The sequence below is a fragment of the Alosa pseudoharengus genome, unplaced genomic scaffold (assembly GCF_046254945.1).
Source record: "Alosa pseudoharengus isolate Yale_2024_CS ecotype anadromous, Long Island Sound unplaced genomic scaffold, YU_APseudo_1.1 YU_APseudo_1.1_scf_16, whole genome shotgun sequence".
Lineage (NCBI taxonomy): Eukaryota > Metazoa > Chordata > Actinopteri > Clupeiformes > Clupeidae > Alosa > Alosa pseudoharengus.
The window spans coordinates 31,283,118-31,297,459 of record NW_027468630.1 but is presented as its reverse complement, the minus strand read 5'-3'; the positions used below and the strand labels follow the sequence as shown (position 1 = coordinate 31,297,459).

Genomic DNA, 14,342 nt, shown 5'->3' with positions numbered 1-14,342 from the left:
ATTATGCCACTGACCAAGAAAAACCTGGTCTATGGCGGAAAGGTGCATATAAAGCATAGCTGTAGACGTACTGTCACAAGATGTAAGCAACCTTTAGCAACCAGTCCCAAACAACTCCTCTGCAGGATAAATATCCTTAGGTTTTTGATTCAGTCATTCGAACATTATTGGGGTAAGTGTTGCTTTATTCCGGCTATGTTTTCCGATTGTAATCCCTTGTCAGTCAATAGTGAAAGTAGGCTAAATAACTGTTTATAACTGTTTTGCCGTTGACTATGAGACCACAGTGAAGTTAGTTTCACTAAGTGCAGAATGCATGTAGACTATACTCTGCACACAAGTTTTACTAAAGCAAGTAAACTACTAGTGAAATTGTGCAAGCAGATTCCTTCCGATGCGTTTACTGTCAAAATATTGACGGGCTGTTTGATGTTGCGCTGCTGGCTTTTAAAGGGAATGACAGATGTCATTCTCATTGGTTTAAAGAATGTTACACCCAAACACACCCATGACTAACTAAGAAACCCTTTTCTGCCCAGTGCCAAGCGTTTGATCAAAAAATCACACCATTAAATTAACGAATGTGGACTGGACACGCCTAAAATGTTTTTAAATGTTACGCCTCTGACCAGACGTTTCAAATAGTCAAGATAGGGCCCTTCATTTTGATATAGTAAAATGAATGTTTGCTGTCAATAAGAGAATGTTAGTAATTCAATCATAATACAATTCTGCACTTTACTCCACATGCTAGTGTAACGGAGGCAGACTGAGCTAGCATGCTAGTTGCCCGTGTAAATCCTCACAGCCCTAACCTTAAAGGAACACGCCACCCAATGTCAGTAGTAATATATGTTCTTACCTTAACTTTCATGAGTTGAGTCATACCTCTCCCGTGTCAGTACGTGCTACGCCTATCTATGGCTACGTCTGAGCCCGCTAGCATAGCAACATGCTAACACATTCGCGCCGCGCACCAGAGCGTTTGAGTGCAAGTACCGACATGGGAGAGGTATGACTCAACTCGTGAAAGTTAAGGTAAGAACATATATTACTACTGACATTGGGTGGCGTGTTCCTTTAATGCCGTGCGTATCATATTTGAGAAATGCATTTCTGAGACCCATTGCATCACCATGAGATATAAACTTTGCATAAAACCCTGTTGTATACAATCTATTACTTGTCCTCTGCCCCCTGTTGGATACCTTTTGCACTACAACAATTCTGGGCCCCGTTCCCCGAAAGCATCTTAAAGGGGTCATAGAATGCAAAACCGAGTTTACCTTGTCATAGATGAATAGCGATAGTTCAGTGGCTGAAATGGAGATACAGAGAACTTCAAAACCCCATCGACACCTCCTTCCTATGCAAATCTCACAATTCGAAACTCCCGCCATAAAACGGGCGAATCCAAAAGAAGCTGCGAGTTTACGCAAACTCGCAGGTGGTACCTTATTTGGCTCTGGCCTGTACATTTGTCACGCCTCAAAATTTACATACAGACCAGCCCACTGGTGCTCTGAGCCTAGGAACGTGAATGGAGAGCGAAGATGAGACAAACACTAGTTTAGCTGCCTGCTCGTTTACATCCACAGGAATTATAAAGCAGACAGTTCTTCAAGGATATCGAAAATGAGCCACGGTCGTAAATGCAATGTTCCAGGCTGAAACTTAGGCTACAAAGAAAGCGGAGACTCCATAGTCTTCCCAAGGATTCGAAGTTCGAGGGGCATGGATAATGTTTTTCTACCAGAAGATCCCTGCAAAGTTCGACACTCCGTTATTAATTTGCAAAACATTTCACCGAAGGCAGTTTTCAAAACCTTGGACAGTTTAAAAATCGATTTGCTAAGCTGCTGTTACTGAAACGAGGGGCTGTAAGGTCATCACAACCGCATGCTGTAAGTATTATTTTGTCGCTAAGCAGTTATGCTAACGTATATCTAGCAAGTAGAATGTGTGATTTAGTTCATTGGCAAGGCTATATAATTTTCCTGTGTGTCATTCAGATAAAACCTGTGTTGTCATGTTAACCTACATTTTACTATGCATGTTTGTCGAGATCTCTGACAGGTTATGTTCTCAGCAAGATAGCTAACTGAAGCTGAGTAACACGATAGTTTGGTTGCTAAGTTGTAATATAACCCACATACGTTTTTGACGTCAGAAGTGGAAACAACTTCACGTTATCAATTCAAATGATATCTAGTCGATATGTTGAAAACTGTGTTGTCTAAATACAATGGATTTATTTTCACGTTCTTATTTTAGAACATTACAAGAATGACAACATGACAAACGCAGCATGCCAAACAGATGCTCCAAGTGTGGCATCTTGTGGGGCTTAGAATATTAGCAAATGCTTTTGCTGTGAGTTAACAGCTTGGTGTGTGCATGCAAAAGTGACTTTTACTTGTGTTACAACATTTCTGTTGTTTGGTTTAGGTTTTTATCTTGCAGCCATGCACTTCAATGAGAATGCTGAGTCCCCACAACAGAAGACAGCCAAGGAGAAACTATGTACAGACTTGCCAAACAATTTGTAAGTTTAATAAAATATACTTTTTTTTTATCACAAACAACAAATCAAAATGTGCAACAGTATAGGCACTAAAAATAACTTATTGATTCACACACAACAGGCTGTCTTAGACCTGATGCTACTGGTGTCAATCATCATCAGTACTGTAAACAAAGCACAATGTTCAGGGCCATACAATTTGTTTATTGTACAGTATACAGCCTACAATGCACTGTATTACAGTATCCAATATAAGTCCTCTTTCTTGTCCTCTTCGAGATCGATCATCAAAGACCCTCTTCCTGATTGGGATGCCGTCCAGCGGATTCCTGTGCCCCAGGACTTGTGTGCTCAGCATGACAGACCTTCCATGGAGGATGCTGTTGCTGAACATGAGTCACGGTTCAGTCGACAAGGGGTCTGAATCCAACGTACTGTCCTGAAGTATCCGGACGCTCCCTCCATATACGTAGCACCACACACGAGGGGATCATGACACGGACGCTTCTTCTAAGGAAACCCCAGCACCTGCTCACAAAAGACCTGTAGGCCAAGTCACTTCATTGCCTGCAACGAGAACAGGGTGGAAAAGGAATTTTTTTACTATAAAAAATCTTTTACATTAGAGTATCACTGGACGATTGTTGAAAAAAAAAATAAAGTTTGTCATTTTGTGGTGTTGATCAAACTGTGTTTTTGCAATATGCTGAACCAATAATGAATGTGTATTGGTTAAAAATATTTTATTTATATACTGTAACTGCTAACACTTGTATCAAATTGTCCTCACCTTTCCATCCCTCTGATTCTCAAACGGCCATGGTCAGCTCTGTAAATATTCATTGCATTTTGCAAAGAATAAATAGAGGCACAACGTATAGAGGCCATGATGGTCATTCAGGTCAGCTCCTCAGGAACCTGGGCCATTCTCATAACCTGTAAAAACAAACATAATTTCCCTGCTGTTATTTCGTAATTTTGAATGAGCAGGAAGCACAAAGTAGCTTAAGTAAATGTCTCCAGTTTTAGTTACCAGAGTTGTAAGATCACATATTAGGCTACTACATGGAAAGAAGGTAATAATCTCAATCAGATGTCAATAGGATAGTTTACATGATTACAATAGACCTACTGACTGTACCTACTGTATTTTAAACAGTGATATTTATAGGATTTTTGATTATTGTACTCTACTCCATGGCATGTAAATGGGGATAAATAAAAGTGTTTTTGAATTGACACAAACGAGAGTAGGCCTAGTAATATTTTCGTTGACCTCGTTTCACTTCAGCCATAGGCTACAAACTGCACAGAGCTCCTGCCCAGCTTACTGGACGTCCCGTTGTAAGATCATACATTGCTACATGGAAACAAGGTAAAAATCTCGATAATCAGATGACTTAATCAGCAGGATAGTTACACGAGTACATTAGACCTACTGACATAAACGTAATATTTTCATTGACGCGAGCAGTAGGCTACTCGTTTCACTTCAGCCATATAGCCTACGAACTGCACAGAGCTCCTGCCCAGCTAACTGGACGTCCTGTTGTAAAATAGCATATTACCACTACAATAATGTATGTAAATCCTAATCAGATTACCTATTCAGCAGGAGAATATACTTACTGACTAAAACGAGTAGCAGCTACTTTCCTTGCAAGCAGCACTCCTTTCACTACAGCATAGCCTGAAATGCCCACGACTGGCTACGAACTTTTCAGCTAGCTTCTAACTGGACATCTCGACAAAAATTGCACAAGGGTACAAGTTGTAAAACATTTGTTTGTGTGCAAATAAATAACTTCTGTTGCTTACAATGCTAAAAATGAACCTAATGTTTAGCTTAGTCTACGACACTAACGTGCACTAGTATTACAGCTAGCTAACTGGGCTACGTGTGGCAAAAAGTAAATGACAAAACTTACCACTCTGAAGTAGTCATTTCCAATCTATGGGCGACTGGTTGCTCCTCTATTTCAGATTCTTCCTCTGATTCAGGGTCAAATATGCTGTTCAACACCTATGTCTCCATAGTATTTCCACCTTGGCTGTTTCAGTGAGTGCTGTCGGCCATGTTTGCGTCTTTGCTCGGGAGCTTCGCTCGTTGTAAACCAACCAATCAGCACGCAGTTCATCTAAATATTCATGAGCATACCATACAAGGAAGAAAACCTCTCGTTTCATTCTAGGGCTTTCAACCAGGCTTGCATTAGGGCACATAGAACAGCACATATGCCATTTTCAGCCCAACCAATGTTACACACCCTATTCAGAGACCTTAAGGACCAGCACAAAATACCCTATATCATCATTCTATCACCCCTTTAAGCCTAGGAGCGTCGTAAAGTCCCTCTTACGAACGTCTTAAGATTTGCAGACTGTTTCCCAAAACCATTGTAGCTTAAGAGCGTCGTGAAAACACTCGTAGATCTTAGAGTGCTCCAGAGTTATCGTAAGAGCGTCTTAACAGTACTTCTCACTGAGGTCACCAACAGGACATACAGAGGAATTACAACTTAGAATACATAATCCAATTTACGTTCCCATTCTTTATTGTGTTTACCTGTGATGAATCAGATTTTAGCGTGCAAAATAGCATAGCCTACGTTTAATGGTCATAATAATGTGATGAAAAGCGGACAAAAATGCAATCAAGTTATGAAACGAGACGTTGCCAGAATAGTTTGACATTGTCTTTGCTAAGTGAAGGTTATATTTTATTAGGCCTATGAGGTAAAAAGCAGAGAAGGCAACATGTGGTTTAGTCTGTACTGCATCAAAATCTAAGCCTACACATTTCCTCACTTTCTCGACTTCTAACTACAATTCGACTCCTAATTACAATTATTTATGTCTGTGTGGTATATAACCTATACTTGGGATGCTTACATGCAGATGTCAAAGTGTTTCTATTTTCGTATTGATGTGAATTAATGTGTAGATCCGAAGTTTAAATGGTAGGCCTATAGCTGTGACGTGCAGTCACCTGACATCACCGTCAAATTAGAGGATATTTCAGAACTATTAACGTGGACAGCTCCCCTTAAGAGCATCTTAAGAGAAGTGCACGCGCGTTCACGCTACGAGCATGTTCGGGAAACAGTCGGAAAAAACAAACGAACGATCTTAAGATGAATCGTAGAAAACCCTCTTAAGAGCGTGTCCCCGTCGTTATCGGGAAACTGGGCCCTGACATGTAGTTTGTTAGAATTCAAAATGGCGGAATCTCATTAGTACCCTGCTGATTATGTAAAGGTCAAGGATATTGGTAATTTGATCATTTTATGGTGAGATTTACCTTTACATATTTATCAATATTTTAAGATAAAAAATGACTTTGTTCAAAAAACGTAACATTTCCGAAAATTGTAAAATGTAGTTTGGTGTAAAATCGAGCAAAAAATGTTTGTATCACAATTGATACAGCAGGTATTTAGTGGTAAATCTTTCAATGGACATAGTTATTTTTTTCTGGATGTTATATTTATATTATGTCTTCTATAGTCCATAATACAGTGTTTTAATGAATCAATTACACAATTTACAGATTGAAATGTGATATTCACAACAAATAATTAATAACTCTTATTCATAATTCATAAATATCTATGCTATGGCTAATTTATAGATGGCTAAAAGGAAAAAAGGCTAAAAGGAAGTTCTCTACTGAATATGTCCTGAACTTCCTTGATGGCAAGTTGAGCGACATACAGGGCCTTGTAGAGACAGATGATGAAGTGGAAGATAGAAATTGGACTTTTGGATATCACTCCCCAAGGTCAGGTGAAACACTGGGATCGGAAGACATATACGTTATGGTTCCCAGACCAACCATTGTGGAGACCTACGACAAATTTATGGGTGGTGTGGAGTTTTTGGATATGCTCTCTGCCCTGTACTAATACAGCATGAAAACCAGAAGATGGTACTTGTATATTTGGTGGCATAGTGTCACAATGGCTCTGATCAATGCCTGGATCCTGTACCGAAGAGACTTGCGGGCACAAGACCAGGAGAAAGATGCCATGCCCCTGAGAAGGTTTCAGGCCTCAGTTGGCTCTTGCCTGATAAGAGCAGGAAAAGGCAAAGTCAGGCTCTGTAGGCCACTGTCCTCTCCATCACATTCCCCTTCGCCACACTCCTCACCATCACAAACACATACCCCACCACGGAAAAGGCCACTATGCAGTGTTCCTCCAGATGTTAGGAGAGATGGGGTTGACCACTTCCCATCCTGGGCACGACAAAGGTGCAAGCACTGCAAAGAAACTCCTCACTTCTCCTATGTGTTCGGTGTAAAATGCAATGTCCACCTCTGCCTAAAAAAGAATAGGAACTGTTTCCTTGCTTACCATTTGGCAAAGTAAAGGAAAGAAAAGACTGTCGTTTCAACGTTCAAAGATGCAGATGTTATACAAAGAAAGAGTTTTTGAAGTTCAAAATGAAAGAAAAGGATGGAAAAAGCCAGCTGTTTAAAGAAAGATTTGAATGTTATGGATATCCAAAGATCCCACAGATTGCAAAGTTCTTGTTATTGCCCAAATTGTGTGTAATGCGCAAAGTATCAAATATGATACAAACAAAAAACACACTTGCAAATTATTTTTGTTATTTATTTTTTTATATTTTGTTAAAGGGCCTAATAGAGACTTCAGATTTAAAAAAATAGAATTTTCTGTCCATTATTTCTTGGTTTAGGCATTAAAGGGGAACACTTCAAACCGCTGAGTTGGAAGCCTGGGCTTTTGCTTGGCGCAGTGGTTAGAGCGTTTGTCTCCCATGCCGGTGTGTGTGTCAAGGTGGCGGGTTCGAGGCCCGTGAGCGGCGAACGCACCGACATTGTGACACTTGCATAGTTATATTTTTTAAAAACATTATTTTATTACATTAAAAAGGAAAGCAACAAAACATTGCTCATGGCATAATTTTGTGAAACCATTGAGCCTTCTTGAAGTGTCACGGGCCTAATAAACACAGATGAAAGAAAATGCCCAGTGCCCACAACAACAAATGCTCAAAGAGGTGGTTTGATTATGTTAGGGAATAAATACTATGAGTGTTTTTGTCACAGCACTAATCTTTCTATATTTGCCATTGGAAAACATCTCAGTATGGGTGGTTATGGTAACTTGCTCCTGGTATTGTAGCACATGTTCTTCCCACTGAGTGCCTATAAGGTATCTCATCCCAGTTTCTACTCTCAGTCTGACTTGTAAAGTGAGATCTCTGATTAGAGTAGAGGGCAGTGGATTGTTGAAGGAGTTGTAACACAGTGATCATGGAGTTGTAAGGAGTTGTAACACACCTAATCACTGTGTGAGGTCCACCAGCACAAGGAGTTCATCCAACATTTTGCATTCATGGTACACTACACTGTAAAAAAAAAAATCGTAAAAAAACGGTAATTTTCTGGCAGCTGGGGTGCCAGAAAAATACTGTGAAATAACAGATAATTACTTTCTCATAAAAATACGGTTATTTTCCATAATTAAAATACAGTTTGTAGTTGTAATTTTAACAAGATTTTGCCTTATTTTCATGTTGTTTTTAATGTTTAATTAGAAACAGTCACATTTTTAAACAATGAAATTACACTGCTTAAATTGAAAGAAATGTGCTGTTCTTAGCTGGTTTTTAATGGAAAAAGGTTGTATAATAATTTATATTTGATGTAATATAACAGTAAATGGACATAAAATAATGTGATTCATCTTTCAAAACATGTAAAAAAAATGTTGAAAAACATTGTCTTGGGTTTACAATTGCAATAATTTACTTTTATTTTTAGATCACATCAAATGCATATTTAGTTATTTTACATTTGTTTTTAACATTTACTTAAACATTTTGTTTTAAAACAATGAAATTACCCATAAAGATGGTAAATTAACATTGTAATATGAATAATAATGCTTAAATTTACAGAAATGCGCTATTAGTTGGTTTTAATGGCTTTATTTTATGTAAAAAGGCTGTTTATTACTTTATATTAGATGTAAAGTAACAGTATACAACAATAATTTGCAAACAAACAAAAAAAAGTAAAGAAAAAGAAAAAGTTGAGTTACCAATTTACAGTAACATTTCTATCCAAGGCATCCATAACTTGGTCACCATAGTCACCATACATGGATTACAAACTTACATTAAACCTCACTGAAATGAATCCATACTCTATCCAAGGCATCCATAACTTGGCCAAGTAATCCACAAAATTGATAACGCTACATAATAGCTTACATGAAACCTCACTGGATATTAATCCATAACAGTCTGTAACTTGGACAAAGTATCCATAATTTGTGAGCACTTCTTATTCCCTACACTCTTAGTCTGCAATTCTGGTGATCAGTGTGAGAACCTTTGGACTGACTGCAAGTTTTCTTTTGGTGGCGTTCCGCTCCACTTTTGATCCCTTGTCCGGATTTATCTTGAAGAGGCACCTGTCAAATGAAAAAAAAAAACTTTAGTCACTGTGGACTGTACTGTAATTTAATGTTTTCATACATTTGCAATAAGGTTACACAACAGTGTAGACAGAGCTTGCTTGTGAAAGAGTGTTTGGACATACAGGGAACTGTGGAATTCAAAGATATCAATAATACATTGTCCTACTCCGTGTATGGGTCGATCTTTCATCATTTCATAACTCAATCAGAAAAAAAGAGAAAACAAGGTTGTTTTTCTTCTTACAATAAAATCAGAACATTAAAATGAAGTTTTTGATATTATTTTGTTATGTGATATTTGGATAAATACAGGAATTGCTTGGAAGATTTGTGGAAGTGCAGGTGCTTTACTTTCAGCCTACATGCACAGCAGAAAAGCCTGACCGGAGATCTGCCTGCCGACTGCAAGACATGTCTCCTAGACCGGGGAGGAGCCAGCACCATCTTCAGTAATGTCCCTTCAGGTCCATCTCGGCAGCTCCATGCTGCTTTTCTCCGCGACCCAACTCCACCTCCTAGTGGGGCCTCCTTAGTGGCAGTGCTGGTTCCTGTCTGGTCTGAGTGACTCCTAGCATGAGTGTTCATGAGCAGCAGGCTGTCAGGCTTCCCTGCTGTGAATTTACGCTGAAGGTAAAGCACCTGCACCTCCACAAATCCGCTCAGGTTAAGGTTAGTACTGAATGTTTTATCTTTAATTATTAACATTTAAAAAAAAAGTGCACTGAAAACTCGCATTATTTGGCCTCTGTACTGTTAAAGGAACACGCCACCCAATGTCAGTAGTAATATATGTTCTTACCTTAACTTTCACGAGTTGAGTCATACCTCTCCCGTGTCGGTACGTGCACTGAAGCGATCTGGTGCGTGGCGCGAATGTGTTAGCATGTTGCTATGCTAGCGGGCTCAGACGTAGCCATAGAGGGAGGAAGATAGCAGTAATCAAAAACATCCACGTTTTCCCTACTTAAATACAGTTGCACGAGAAGTTGATAACAACATGACAACATGAAACGTGGCGATTTTCCAGGCGAATAAACAGGAGAACTACAATGTGTGGCGCAATAGCACTTGGGGGTACTTAGCCCTAGCGTAGTAATATTAGTGAACACCTAATTGTAGATCCTATCCACCACAGAGCTGCATCGACCCCTCAGCCTCCCCCTCCGAGGTCCAGGTAGTGGTTAAGTAGATTGTGAACAATCATGGTTATAACATGCATTGTGAAGGGTTGTGATAACAAGCAGAAGTATTATAGTGATTTCATGTTTCATAGAATTCCGCTTCGCTGCAAACGGTGGATAGGATCTACAATTAGGTGTTAATTAATATTACCACGCTAGGTAGAAGTACTCCCAAGTGCTATTGCGCCACACATTGTAGTTCTCCTGTTTATTTGCTTGGAAAATCGCCACATTTCATGTTGTGTGACCTTACACATTTTTTTATCAACTACTCGTGCAACTGTATTTAAGTAGGGAAAACGTGGATGTTTTTGATAACTGCCATCTTCCTCCATCTATGGTTACGTCTGAGCCTGCTAGCATAGCAACATGCTAACACATTCGCGCCGCGCACCAGAGCGTTTGAGTGCACGTACCGACACGGGAGAGGTATGACTCAACTCGTGAAAGTTAAGGTAAGAACATATATTACTACTGACATTGGGTGGCGTGTTCCTTTAATGAGGGCAGAGGTGGGCTGCAAAAAAAGAGATTTTCAAGTGGGCCCTGAGTTGACAAAGTTTGGGAACCTTTGTACTTATCATTTCAGCACTTGAGCAGTGCTCAGTTGTACAGTATGTGCATTATATAATATATATAAAATCTCTCGATGGGCAGCACCCGTCGCTCATAGTGCCCCCCACCTCCCCCCAGACACCAAAAATGAACCTACCTCCATAGTAATGTCATATACCAGCTGAAAGCTGAGGTTCTCAACAATCGATACAGGTAAAGCTTTCCATGCAAAAAATAATATTTATTAGATCTAAAAATGTCTTTAAATACCCTACCCCCATATGAAGTTCGTAAGAATCCATAGATGTAAAATATCGGCATTGTTTTGTTGACAATATATCGAGAAATCGTACAAGCCAGCACAAACAAAAAAGATGCATAACGAAAAAACAAAACTTTAACTTTTTTTTCTGAGGGAAAACAGCGATTTGAGTATGATGTCCATTGTTGTTGCTGGCTTCACAGTAGTCTATGTGACCAGGAGACCATTCCGCATAGTTTGACACCACCCATGTCTCTGTAGGACCAACGGGAGTCGAGAAAAATATATTCTAAGCCAATGAGGCACGCGAGCCATGAATCTGTCATCCAACGTTGATGGGCCAATAGCGTTGCTTCTGAGTGAGCTTCCGAGGCGGGACTTACATGTCCGTGTAGCCAATGAGCAGACGATTTCAAGGATATGCAACACATCCCCGCCATCCCAATTCCTTCCCGCGTTATGCGCAAAGAGGCTTGTAATTTCTTCATAAAAGTGATTCTGTGCAACAGATGCATATACTCACCAGAAAGGTGCATCTCGTCAGACTGTGTTACTGGACTTGTACTGGTACTGCCTCTGCTGAACTGTTGGTTGCTCTGGTTGCTTGGAGGACTGTCCAAGACATCTTGTTGGCCTTAATAAAGGGCAGATAGTAGTAATACTTAACCATACAGACATCACATAGCTCAATCTGGGTATATTAATACCCAACATAATTATATACTCAGTAGCCAATTGACACATTTCAAACTGTTCCTTTCTCAATATAATGCAGTACAGTACACCACCACTAACACCCACTATGAAATCAATGATGAACAAGGTATAGTTTAGTGATCACCTTTTCAAAAACATCAACAAAAATGTAGAGAAGATTCTTTGAAGTATAATTCATAGTAGAACTTCTGTATTGGAATGCATTCATTTGAACAGGTGTACCTAATGAGTTTGACTATGCACATTTTTCTAATGTCAAAGTTGATTGTACAAATTGAAACACATACTTGACTTTTTGAGCAGTGACAGACGTTTCCTGGCTTCAATTGGTCTCAGGAAAGAAAGGAGGTCACTCTCCTGCAGGTAGCTCAGGTCTTCCAGGTCTCCTAAACCTTGCAGACGCTCCAGCAAAGGCAGAAGTGGGCTCTCTATATCCATGATATCCAAACATTAGTGTCAGATTTTAACTTTTAACTTACTCTGAGTCAACAATGCTATGCTTAAGTGAAATTACCCTTGTCCCAAAAGCTTGTACACAGGCAAAGGATAGTAATCTAGTTTCTGCTCAGGCTTCCAACATTTCATGCTCTGCCTTGCTTGCTTTACTTCATACAATGCAAATGCTGGCATATAAGACACGTCATGAGGTGTAACAATAAAGTACACATGCTGGTCCTGAATCACAAGCATGAGCTCAATCTGTCGGAATTCAAGTGCCTCACCTTGGTTTAAACACAGAAAGAGTCCCTTTTTGTACTGAGAGCCTTTCCACTGCACCTTGTTAGCTGACTCAACATTGGGTTCTGTAGAAAAGGCAAGAGGGGTAATAATCGATTATTGTTCATTGTTGCAGCTCTAAACAAATGTTCGTCTTTCTCTCCGTCTCTGTCAGTTAGATCACAAATGCAAACGTAATGGCTCACTGTTAAGTGGTAAGCTAACGTTAGTGGCTGGTCGTGACAACGTTGATGAAACAAAACTAAGCATCTAAACATCTTTTTTTTTTAAAAATTAAACTTCGCGTAGGAGAATGAGAGAGGGAGAGTGCGCAGGGCATAGCAAGAAAGGCTGCATTAGTTAAGTAATTAACGTAGGTCTATTAGAAATAGCGGGGACATAGGCTATTTGAGATATTGAAAATGTGACGGAGGCGCACTGGTGCGACCAGAGAAAAAAAAATAGTCGCACTAAGCAGATTTTTGGTTGCACACTGGAGCCCTGAATAAACTATCCGAACATATTTTTGCTAAAACTAGTAGACTACCACACCGTGGCTGAACGTGTTATTTCAGCTTTCAGCAAAGTTCAACCAAAGTCCTATACCTAGCTAGTGAACAGAACTAGCAGTTCCATTCACGTTTAGTTTACTGTGCTAACGTTAGCTAGCTAGCTGGCTAGCTAGCGAAGTTAACGGGCGAAAATAAATAATGTATTCTGTGCCCAAGAGAGTGTTTCATTGGCATCGCACACTAACAATGATACCGGTAATAAAAATAGCACACAATATATAATTACACAACGTGAAGACGCCGACAGGCATGCTTTTGTCATCATAGTTAGCTAACATGAGTAAACTCGGAGGCATGGTGGTAAATAAACCTAATGCTACTCAGCTTCAGTTTGATACTTACCTTCTAGCTTCGTCCTTCCTCCAGCCTTGACATCACTTCGAAGTCGACCAAACGGGAACCGCCGCGCGATGTTGTTGGGTTGACACCGGTTTAGTGTTAGTTCAGCGTAACTTCAAAGACTGATGTTCCCAACAGCCTTCTCAAACAGATCCTGTTGACCAACCCAAACGGGACCCGCGCTTTTCAAAGCACGTACTCCAATGACATGTCGCGTTTTTGTCGTCACGTTGTTCCGGTTCAGGTGCCGTGAGATGTTTTTTTGTTGTTTTTTGGTGTACGTGTGTGTGCAGGCAGACGTTGCATATTAATGATCTGTCATAAGATCTGTTCTGACAGAATGTAATGCTTTTAAATGGTAGGGTAGGTTAAAGGAGAATTCCGGTGTGATTTTGACCTAAAGTGTTTTGAAACATGATACCGAGTGTGAACGTATGTCTCATAGCCCATCTCGGCTTGTCCCCTGCACTCCGAAATCTGGCGCTAGTTAGCCGATGCTACCAACAAGGCGGTCAATGGTTGTGCCTCGGCATCGGCATAGCCATGCAAATAAATAACTGTTTTACACCATTTACGAGGCTCAATGTATCTCCACACTTCATTGGCAGACTTCCAAGGGCCCTGACATTTAAAACGAGACATTGAGAACTTTGAAAAAGCACTGGTAGTTTACTTACAAGACGATATATACAGACAGTATCTTCTCGAAGTTTAGCGTTTGCAGCCATCTTGAATTTAGTCACGATAAGTCGAGCGACGAGTAAGAATGAACAGGTATGATAAGGGATCAGATTCCAAAAATAATTCCGTGGAAATGCATGGATTCCAGTTGCTGCTACTGGAAGAAACTGTAATCCATGCATTTCCACAGAATTATTTTTGGAATCTGATCCCTTATCATCAGGGCCTGAAGTTAACTTTTTTGGCCACCAGCCACTGTGGCAGGTGAATTTTGAAATCCACCTGCCACAGTGGTTTTTTACCAGCCAAAATTATTTTGTGCCCAAAATAAAGGTGAACGAC

At 39.9% G+C, this 14,342-nt stretch overlaps 1 long non-coding RNA gene across 1 annotated transcript; it reads right to left on the bottom strand.

Moving 5' to 3' along the window:
* Window positions 1-12,012: 12,012 nt before the first annotated feature.
* On the bottom strand, window positions 12,013-13,490 carry LOC143126325 (uncharacterized). The gene is made up of 3 exons (XR_012987459.1): window positions 13,323-13,490; window positions 12,414-12,494; window positions 12,013-12,119 (listed from the first exon to the last, which is right to left on the bottom strand). It is a non-coding gene; the product is annotated as an uncharacterized LOC143126325 (long non-coding RNA).
* Between the last annotated feature and the right edge of the window lie 852 nt (window positions 13,491-14,342).